We start from the raw sequence: 7,605 nt of genomic DNA, 5'->3' as shown, positions 1-7,605 counted from the left end.
AAGGGGCTGAAGCACAAGCTTTGGAGCTGGGTTCCAATCTACTTGGGGGGTCAAGAGGCAAATTACTTCCCCTCTCTTTCTGTTGAGAAGAGAATCGTATACAAAGTAGCCAGCCTCCAAATTCCTAACCCATAGAAACTGAGTTAGTCAATGTGTATTGTTGTTTTAAACCATGAAATTTTTGGATCATTTCTTACACAGTAACAGGTAACCAATGCGACCCTACACAGCAACTATTATTTGAGGCCTTCCCGTTTGTTTGTTTTTTTGTTTTTTGGTTTTTTTTTTTTTTTTTTTTTGAGAAGCAGGAGCCTCTGATCACTCCATAGCCAATTCAGATGGGTTGGAAACTCCCAGCTGGCTAACAACAACATGGGGTCAGGTGCGGGGCTTATGGAGGAAGAGGTAAAGCCGAGTTGTGGCTTTTTAAATACTCTTGCACAGGAAGGAAAGCAAAGGCATTGAATGAACTAAGGTTGTTCCAGAAGATAAGCAGAGAAATGCTTTGAGCGCACACCATCAATTATAACCCACTGACAGCAGGTGCAGAGAGTAGGGTGGTATTTAAAAAACAATAATTTCCTAGAATTATCATTGTGTTAACAAAACCCAGCTGACTATCCAGGGCACAGTTCCAATGGAGGAAGGAAACATCCTGTAGGATGTTACAATTTTACCCCCAAAAAACAACTCAGGAAAAGAAAATGTCCTAACGTGAGTTCTGGGTCCAGCAAATGAGTGTGTGGCCTTGGGAGGCAGAAACCTCAGCACTGACGTGGACACTTGTCTCTAAGCCTTGGTTTCTTCACCCGCAGGAGAGGAGAGTGGGTATCAGTGCGGCCTAAACATCACTTGACTGTGAAGTTTAAATTAGATGAGGCGTATAAAAGAGTGCTTTGCAAACTGTAAAGTGCTTTGCAAATTGTAAAGTATCTACAAATAAATAAGGCCTTTTTTTTTCCATAAGAAATGTATCTCTACCCGTTCTTAAGACACCAACCGACTCAGAGACAACAATGAAGATGGAAACAAAATACAACACACCAGTAACAGGGCAAAAACAGCGACTTCATGCCCTTACCAGAATCCAAGGACTCAAATTCAGTTCCCAGGCTCAGCGTGTACCAGCTGTGTGATCTTAGATAAGTCATTTTCTTCACTCTTAAAACAAGGAAGTGGAACTGGAAAATCTACAAGGTCCCCTCTAAGCCAGAAGTTCTACGAACCTGTGCTCTGTGCTTTCTGGGTAAGCTTCTGGGGGAAAATGCATCGAGGAGTATTTCCTGTGAAGTCGCCATCCACGAGCTACAACTTACAGTTGCACTTTGCTTATGTTCTTTGCTCCTTCTACCCCATCTCTATGGTTGGAATATTGTCCATCACAGATCTAGAGCATCAGAACAATATAATTACTCGAGTTAATAGACAGATGCTAAATGTCGTGCCTCACAAGCAGAGAATATACCTTTTCCTCCAGTGAGCGATGGAGCACTTGCAGAAACGAATTATATACTTGCTTGTCCAAAAGAGATAACTTCTCTAAATTACAAAAAGCAGAAATTTCATACAAACCATCTTCCAAGCCACAGAATCCAACAAAGGGTAGACTAGAATGCCAAAAGTCTGAAAACCAAAAATAGATGACAGATGATAGATAGATAGATAGATAGATAGATATGACAGCACATTTGAAAACTAAAATAGTCTTCCTATTGAGTTCAGAAAATAAACAAAACAGAAAATTAGACTATAACTTGTAAAATATCACACACCATCGAAGCTGTTTTTAAAGGTAAATTTATAATATAAAGACGCCTTTATTATTAAGATAAAACAACACAGTGTCCACTTCTGGGATGACAGCACAAGTAAGTCCACGGACCACTCTCCAGTGAAACAAGGGAAGCTGGTAAAAACTATTTTTTAAAAAACAAAAACCATTTAAGTTCTCTGAGAACAGTCCTAAAAGCATATGACAAATAAAGAAACATTTGTCTCATAAAACCTACCAAAACTCAGTAAGGAAAGCAAGAGTCTGTGGCATTTCAGCCACAATCTGCTGTCTCTGCCCAATCCCAGCTCAGCTTGACAGACACTTCACCCCAGGGTGTGTGTGGCTAGGAAATCAGGGCTGCCTCTCACCTTATTTCCCGGTCAAGTCTGACCCCATCTCACCAAGAGGGACAGGCCACAGCGGTTCTCATACCCTCCAACTCCCAGCTGATGAGTGTGGCCAAGATGTCAGGGACCCTCCCTCCCAGCCTCTACCCCATAAGATGGAGGCTCTACCCCAGGCCAGACAGGCCAAGAAGACTGGGCCCCCCACCACTCTCACCCTGGGTTGCTCACAGGGCAGGCTGAGAAGTCCAGAGGCACCCAGAGTTACAGCTCGGAGAGCTGGCCCAGGGGAGGGGCAGTCAAGGGAAAAGACCTCTGAAGCTCTCCCTAAAGGAACCGACTCCATTTAAAACAGAACGTGAGGACGGTCAAGCCTAAGGTCACCCTGACGACGAAGCTCCTTCTAATTAAGAGCAGCCAGCTAGCTCAGGGGAGAGCACCAGGCGGGGAGACAGCCAAGGAGAGCCTGCCAGGTCAGAAGGAACATCAAAGGCTGGCCTCAAAGTCTACTCCTGCCTGAATTCAATTGGATCCGACCACAGAGCGATTCACACCCCAGGGCATTTTTTAAAATAGAGCATCAGCAGGTGATTAGTAGAGGCCAGTGGGCTGGTGAGTCACCAAAGGAAGCAGACAGCTTAACAGAGAGATCACGAAAAGACCGAGGCAGAGCCTTGCTGAGACCACCGCCCTCCCGGGGTGACTGGGCTTCCTGCCTGAGACTCTGTCCTCTGAGGATCGCGAGTGTTCTGGAACCTAAAAGGTTGGAAACGCAACTCAGTGAATATACTGAAAACTGGTGAATTGCACACTCTCAATGAATGAGTTGTATGCTACGAAATCTGAACAAAATTGTTAGTAAAAAAAAAAAAGAACATGACAATAAACGACCTACATATTCATGTGGATGTTATTTCAAAGAATCCAGCCTTAAGAAAGGAAATAATAACAACAAAAACAACACTAAGTGACTCGGATAATAGGAAAGACAACAGAATTTATCAATCGACGTTTGGACATCTTGCTACTTCTGTTTCTCTTTAGAACAGTCCGGATTTCTACAAAATGTTTCCGAGTGCTCCCTGGAAAACTCTCATTTCAAAAGGCCTTCTCTTATTTCAGAGGTAAGAAGCTCAAAGGCTCGGCCTTCGAATGGAAAAGTTTCCACCAGGTGCCCCCAGGAGGTCGCTGCCCCCGATCCCCACCACATCGGCTCAGCGACTCCCTGTCAAGCGTCCCGAGGCCAGGGCTGCCACCTCCTGGGTTTCGCAGTTCCACCCAGGTGTGGGACCCGTGCAGCTCCCCGGACAGCCACGGAGAAAGCAGCACTCAGCTCCAAACGTTGCTACACAGACCCCCAGTCCTGGGCAAGAACCTCAGCTTCCCAAAGGTCATTTGACTAGGCCGCCGCCCACCACTGTGTGGTCAGAGAAACACAGAGGCTGCCTCGAAGCGATCCTCACGGAGACACCTTGGGTCTGTTAGGCTCTGCCACTTACTAGCCAGGCGACCTAAGCAGGTCACTTGGTCTCTTTGAGCCTCAGTCTCTTCATCTGAGCAATGGACGGACATACCTGTGTAAGGAATAAGTAAAATATTGTGTGTGGGAATGCTTGGCTCTCCATGCCTTTCTTCATCGGCTGTCGTGGGCCAGCGGCTCACACCGATCACCTGTCCATACCTTCAGCCACCTTTGCTCCAAACTGACCCACTCCCACACTTGAGAGGCAGCCTGGGCTCAGGGGAATCCCAGGGTCTCCAATTAAAGATGCTTTGTCTGACTTAAACTTAAATGGAACCAAAGGTGAACAACGAAAGTAACAGCCACATCCAGTGTGAGGGACAGGGACCATCGGGACCCTGCCTCTCTGCATAATGGAGCCCCACACTCTGCAGCCACGGCTGGGCTAGTGAAAGGTGATGGCTGCCGGGAGCAGGACTGGCCTCGACAAAACCTGACGGCCACTGGTGTCTGTAAATCCAGCATCTGGGAACTTTCTCTGTGAGCCAAAACTCCCGGCCTCTTCTCCAACACAAAATATTTGGAAATAAGATCATTAGGGAACAGGGTCGGGGAAATAATCCAATGTCCATCCTACAGCACAGGAATGGCCCCATCATCGCTCCGCACATGGAAGGGTTTCCTTCAGCACAGCTCAAGCACAGGGACTGGTGAGCCCTAGAGAGCAGAGGCCTTCGGAGACCCCACCCAGAAGGGGTGCCCTGGCGAAGCCCCTAGGGCCTGGGGAGAACACGGGGAGTGGGGAGGAAGTGGACTCGAGGTGGGGGTCATAGAAATAGCAGGGGAACCTGCAAGAGGCCACATCTCCTACAAAAGGCAAGCGGACACCGTGGCCTCTGACCAGGCCATTGGACGAGGTCGAACCCAGGGCGGTCTGCTTCCCGTTTGCTGTGTGTCAGTCCAATCTCTCTCCACAGGTATAAAAAGACAAGTTATTAGGCCCACACCAGGGCCTGGCACCGCCACGGTCAGGGTCAGGGAGGGGACGTGAGGCCTCAGCAGGATGCCAGCTCTCCGGCTTCCCGACGCTTCTGAGGCTGTGCGCTGGGGCCTAATCGCTGGGGGCCCCTCCCTCCTCTGACCCTGCCACAGGTAGAAGGCCTGGACTTTCGTAGCTGTGAATGCGACCTTCCTTGGGAATAGGGCCATCACGGATATAGCCAATGATGCTAAGCTGACGAGAACGTGGGCCTTGAGCCAACGTGATGGGTGTTCTTATAAGAAGAGGAGATGGGACACCAAGACACACTGAAAGAATGCCATGTGACAGTGGAGATAGAAGTCACCTACTTCCTTGCCACCACCAGGAGAGGCAAGGAAGGATTCTACCCAGAGTCTCAAGGGAGCAGGGCCCTGACGACACCTTGATTTTAGACTCCTAGTCCCCAGGACTGTGAAAGAATGGCTTTCTGCTGTTTTGAGCCACCCAGTTTATGAGGCTTTGTTGTGCCGGACACAAGCCCCAAGCTCTGAGGCCGAATCCCACCAACACCTCCATCTCAGTCCCATAGGGACTTCAGAGATGGCAGCCACAGAGATGGCAGGCCCCACAATCCATGTTGGAGGAGGAGCCCGCTGTGGGGGGGCGGGGCATGCAGGACAAGAGATGGTGGGCCCGAGGGAGACGACGAGGGGGTGCTATCTCCTGACAGAGCCCCACGGGGGAGGGGCCCAGGGAGAGTGGGACCAGGCGAGCAGAGAAAGTCACAAATCCTGTCCCACTGTGGACTCCGAAATAGCTGAGACCAGAATAGAATCAAGTCTCCTCTCTGCTTTTATGAAAGCCTGGGAGTTCCTGCCAACAGAGAAAAAAAAAAAAAAAGGAGCAGAAAGCCTTAAACACATCTATTTCCTACCTCAACGTATATTTGATAACCTCGGTGCCCTGCCGTACCCAAAACTGGAAATGGCACTCCAGCAGGACCCCTCGCCCCGCGCCAGCCAAGCTCCCACCGGGGCTCAGCAGGACTTTCCCATTAGGCTCCAGCCATGAAGCTCTGAGCCAGGCGACCTGCAGCTATTTCTACTTTTCCAGGAGCGGGGAAGAAAAAACAACTTGGAGGTGAAAAGCAGAGGGAGAATCGAAAGTGTCTCAGCCTCAGGCATCTTTATTTTTTTTTAACCACTAACTGGGCGATGAATAATTTATAGCCAGGAATGTTTGTGGGACGGATAAAACTGTTGACAAGTCAAGAAAAACCTCTTAGCATCCTCACGGAGCCATCCATCTTTAAGAAACAGGTTTCAGATGCATCGCTGGTGAAGATGCTGGGAGAGGTGGTTTTCTTTCTTTTTTTCCCCCGTTTTAGATCTCTATGGAAATTGGTGGGTGCTGAAATATGTTTCGCTTCGGCACAACTCGGGCTAAATGATATCCCAGGCAAGAATTAAATCATCGTTTCCTACGCAAGAAGTACACAGCCTCGCGAGGCAGACCCTCGGCATAAGCGGGAGAGCAGAGACGTCTGGGGAGTGGGGCGGAGGCACCATATTCCAGGCGGGACGTCCTGCAAAGCTCCTCCCAGTAGTCCTCAGGATGGCGCTGTCAGGACTTCGTGACAACAGCGGCTGGGATGAAGGAGATGACATTGCGAATCCCAAGAGCTACAGAGTCTAGTTTGTATTGAACACCTGCTGTGTTCCAGCTCCACGCTCCTTCCCAAGGTTCTCTCCCTTAGTCCTCACGTCGCCTCTCTGGGTGGACTGACTAGGCAGTTTGGTCACTCTGTGGCTTCTCTCTCTGCTCTATGAGGGCTGCCTGGGGACTGGAACTCGGGGAGGTCTTATAACTTCGTTAAAGGTCACACAAGTACAAGGCGACAGAACCTGGCCCTGTACGTGTGTCTCACGCACATGCTTATTCACCTCCTACGGTCCTCTGGAGGCTGGCGTGGTTTTCCAGAAGGCAGCAGGTAATAGGATGTGTCTTCGGATTCTCACCCCCTCAACGGCCCCCACCCGTCCCAGACCCCTGGCTGACGAAGGTCAGAGTGTTGGACTGAGAGCCAAGTTAGACCTCAGCCAAGCAGCTGCCCCGGCCGGGCCAGGCCACGCGCCGCAACTGCGTTAGTTCCCTGGGGCTGCATAACAAGGGACCCCCATATCAGCAGGTCTCAAACAATGGACACCGACCTCACAGCGTCCCAGTCCGGGAGTCTGGGGACAGCTTATTCGAGTCCTCTGACTCAGGGCCTCTCACAGGCTGGAAGGGAGGTGCCTGCTGGGGCTGCGCTCATTCCGAGCTTCGACCCTCAGCTCACCCACACGGCTGCTGGCGAGATTCAGTTCCTCACAAACTGTTGGACTCATGGCCTTGGCTCCTCACTGGCTGTTGGCTGGAGATGTCCCTCAGTTCTTGGCTACGTGGGCCCCTCCATATGGCAGCTCGCAACATGGCAGCTGGCTTTCCTCAGAGCCAGCGAGAGAGTAAGAAAGGCAAGCATAAGAGAAGCCAGAGTCTTTGTAATGTAATCTCAAAGTGACACCCAGCAGGTGGACCTTATTCTTGATTTAGAAGCAAGTCCCTGCATCCACTCCACACTGCAGGGAGGGCTCTGCAGGACCAGGGGGCTGGGGTCGTTGACAGCCGTCTTTGGAGCTGTCATCTAGCTTTGTGTAACAAATCACCCTGAAGCTCAGTGGCTTAAAACAGCAATAATCACTTATTACCTCGCATGGTTTCTGCGGTCAAGAATTCAAGAGCAGCTTGGCTGGGCAGTTCGATCTTGATCTTGGGGTCTCCCCCGGAATCCTGGTCAGATGTCGGCTCGGGCTACAGTCCCCTGAAGGCTTAGCTGGGCCTGGAGGGTTCACTTCCAAGGGGCCCAGTCGCACGGCTGGCAAGTTTTTCTGGCTGCTGGTCAGGGGCCGCTGTCCCTCACGCTCCCGGAGTGTCGTCACCGGATGGCCGCAGGCCTGCCCAGGGTGTGCACGCCGAGACGGCAGAGCAGCCCTGCAGGGCATTC

This window comes from Pteropus alecto, unplaced genomic scaffold (assembly GCF_000325575.1).
Source record: "Pteropus alecto unplaced genomic scaffold, ASM32557v1 scaffold74, whole genome shotgun sequence".
NCBI classification, from domain to species: domain Eukaryota; kingdom Metazoa; phylum Chordata; class Mammalia; order Chiroptera; family Pteropodidae; genus Pteropus; species Pteropus alecto.
The sequence above is the reverse complement of the archived record's forward strand: the minus strand, read 5'-3'. Positions refer to the sequence as shown.